The sequence below is a fragment of the Nicotiana tabacum genome, chromosome 10 (genome assembly GCF_000715075.1).
Source record: "Nicotiana tabacum cultivar K326 chromosome 10, ASM71507v2, whole genome shotgun sequence".
NCBI classification, from domain to species: domain Eukaryota; kingdom Viridiplantae; phylum Streptophyta; class Magnoliopsida; order Solanales; family Solanaceae; genus Nicotiana; species Nicotiana tabacum.
Genome location: NC_134089.1, coordinates 167,487,289 through 167,490,789, shown reverse-complemented (window position 1 = coordinate 167,490,789; position 3,501 = coordinate 167,487,289).

Genomic DNA, 3,501 nt, shown 5'->3' with positions numbered 1-3,501 from the left:
TGGTGTTTTGGTATTATTCTGAGTGATTCGAAGGTTCGACTAAGTTTGAATGATATTATGGGATGTGTTGACATGTTTGGTTGAGGTCCCGAGGGCCTCGGGTGAGTTTTGGACGAGTTCGAACATTTTCGGAACTCAGGCATAGTTCTAGTGTTTAATTTTCGCTGTGGGGGAAGGGATTTTCCGCTGAGGGCGATGGATTTTTGCTGAGGAGAAGTAGGGAGCGTTGAGGCGGAAAATGGGGCACTGAGGCGCTCCAGGGAAAGAATCCGCAAGTTTGTTGGTCCGACATCGGAAGCCTATGTCTTTGTATCTACAAGTAATTTTGAGATGATTCAAAAACAAAAGTTGTAGTCCTTCGTGTCCAGTTTCTAGAAAGGTAAAGAATTTATAATTTGGACACCTGTAGAGAAAGTTATGGCCAAAATACTAAGGCCTATTTGTGCATCTACCAAAAGCACGGTCAACGATGATTTTTTGCGATCAGCGGTGATTTTCTGCGGTCAGCGGTGATTTTCTGCGGTCAGCGGTGATTTACCGCGGTCAGTAATGATTTTCTGCGGTCACCGGTGATGGGAATCCGAAGGTGCACTATAAATACGAGATTTGGGGTTTTATTTCATATTTTGACCTAGAGAGCTCGGGCTTTGGCGATTTTCGAGGGATTTTCAAGAAAACCATCGGAGTAAGTGATTCTAACTCAATTTTGGCTAAAATACAAGATTATAACGTTGGATTCATCATTTAAGTAGAGATTTGGGGTGAAAATTTGGGGAAAAATTGTGGGACTTCATAAAATGAATATTTGGGATTTGAAAGCCAATTCGGAGTCGGAATTGAGTGAAACTAGTATGGATAGCCTCGTATTGAATGGGTTGTCAGATTTTGACACTTTGGTCGGATTTCAAGACGTGAGCCCGGGGGGCAGGTTTGAGCAACTTTGGGATTCTTGAGTTAATTTGATTATTTTCGCTTGGGCTTTATTCCTTTAGCATATATTGATAATAATATACTGATTTTTTTTAGATTTGGAGCATTTGGAGGCCAATTCGAGAGGCAAGGGCATTGCGGGCTAGACTTTGGACCGGTTTGAGGTAAGTAATGATTGTAAATGTTGTCCTGAGGGTATAAAACCTCGAACTTTACATTATTGTGCTACTTTGAGGTGAAGCACACGTTAGCTGACGAGCGTGGGGTCGTACACCATTGGGGATTGTGACTTGGTCCACCCCGTATGACTATTGAGTTGCGTATTGGCTGAATGCCATATTTGGGCCTCGTGCCAACTGTTTGGACTTTAGGGGCTTTTTACTACCGTTCCTCACTGTTTTGACTGAATATTTGTACTCAGTCATGCTGTATTTTACTGATTTGATAACTCAACTGTATTTACTCCGTTTTGACACTTTAACTAATATTTTGAGCCGAGCATCATGTTTTATTATTGCCCGAGTGGCTTGAGAGGTTTTTGACCGAGTGAGGCCGAGGGCCTGTGTTGTGAGGATATTATGGGATCGGGTTGCGCGTCATAGAATGTTGTACTGATTTGTGATATATGAGAGGCCGGGGCCTGATTTATTATGCCATTAAATGGCTCGTGATAGCGCTTGGGCTGTAGGAGCCCCTCCGGAGTCTGAACACCCACTGTGAGCGCAGGTACCTAGTGTGAGTGATGTGATATTGCCCGAGGGGCTGTTGTTGTTTCATGTTATTTCCCCGACGGGCTGTTGTTGTTTCATGTTATTGCCCAAGGGGCTATTGTTGTTTCATGTTGTTACCCAAGGGGCTGATTACGAGTGATTGTGAGATAGATCGGGGGCTGGTTGTGTTGATATTTTGCCCGGGGGGCGGTTCATGGTACACGTTTTGCCCGAGGGGCTGTTTATGTTTCTATCCTTTTTCTCACTATTTTCATCACTCGTCTGAAGCTATTGAAAGATGTTTTAAAATGGAAAGGTTTTACTGAAACTGAGTTTGATTTATGAGATAAATGTTTTTTGTACTATTTTGAGCAATGTACTGTATTTGTTGTAGTGTTATGACGTGAAATTATGTGTTTTCTTACTGCTCAGTTTTTATTTACTTTTATTACTTACTAAGTTGACATCTCACATTACTCCCTGCACCTTGTGTATAGATCTAGGAGTTGGGGGTCGCGATAGTGAGCATTTATTGTCCATTCAGCAGGATTTCGGAGTCGACAAGATGGCTGTATGGCGTTCGCAGCCCTGTTCGTCTCCCTCATATATCCCCTAGCTTTATTTAGTATGGTCTCCCCATCTCGTTTAGACTTTATTGTATTGAGACAGAGTTCTAGTTGCTCGTGAGTTGTGACACCCCAATGTCGGGCTGTGTATTTATTCTGAACTGGTTATTTAGACTTATATTATGAGACTTCTTGTTAATTAATGGTTTAAAAATGATTTTAAAGAAAAATGGATTGATTTGGGAATTGTGTTGGCTAGCCTAGTTTCACGATAGGCGCCATCACGACCGGGTCGGTTTTAAGGTCGTGACAAGTTGGTATTAGAGCCTAGGTTACATAGGTCCCACGAGTCATGAGCAGGTTTAGTAGAGTCTTGCAGATCGGCATGGAGACGTCTGTACTTATCCTCGAGAGGCTGCAGAACCTTTAGGCAAACCCGCATTCTTGAATTTTTATCGTGCGTCATTGATTCAGCCCTAAATGTAACTCTTGAAATTTCTTTCACGCGTTCGTATGCATGCATGAGCGCTCAGTATCAGCTGTGCATCGACAACTCGTGATTCCCTGATCGAGGGGCGAGATGTGATTTCTGTGTGTTGATATTAGGACAATTTGGAAGATTGAGGTCGGGCTCTGCTTGTAGCTTGAGCATTGAGGTGTTGATTGTGTGAGCACGTGCTTTTGGATTTATATGTTCGATAGTGTCCCTATTAGGGGAAGTGATGACTGGATGGCTACGTGATGAGTATGATGTGACTATGTAATGCATTTATATGATTTGAATGTGACAAGAAGGGTCTACTTGAGGGTAGAAAGAACTATCTAGTGCTTGATTTCCATCGTGATTTGATGCATAGCCCCGAGTTATAGGTGTGTTGAAGGATTTTTTCATGTTGTTTAGTTGGGGAATGAAATAGATTTCATGTCGTGATATGAGTTCAGACTCAGGAATATTAAGTGATTGCATAATATTTATGATGGTGGAAGGGTATAAAGAGATGTTAGTTTGAGACAAAGTAGGTGGGTTATCTCCTGGGGGGTATCCTGAGGGCGTGTGATCCCTATGCTGTTTTGTAACGAGTCCTCCTTTACTAGTGAATTATATGTGTTGCAGATTGAGTTTAGATCGCGTATGAGAATTGTCTTGACTATTACGAGGGTAAATGCGAGATTTATAGATGATTTGAAGTACTAGATGGTTTGTGTTGCAAGAGCTTATGAAGGATTTAGTTTATTCTCACTATGGTATTATGGCGGCATTAGAGTATAGGCATTGTGATTTATTGTGTGTTTTG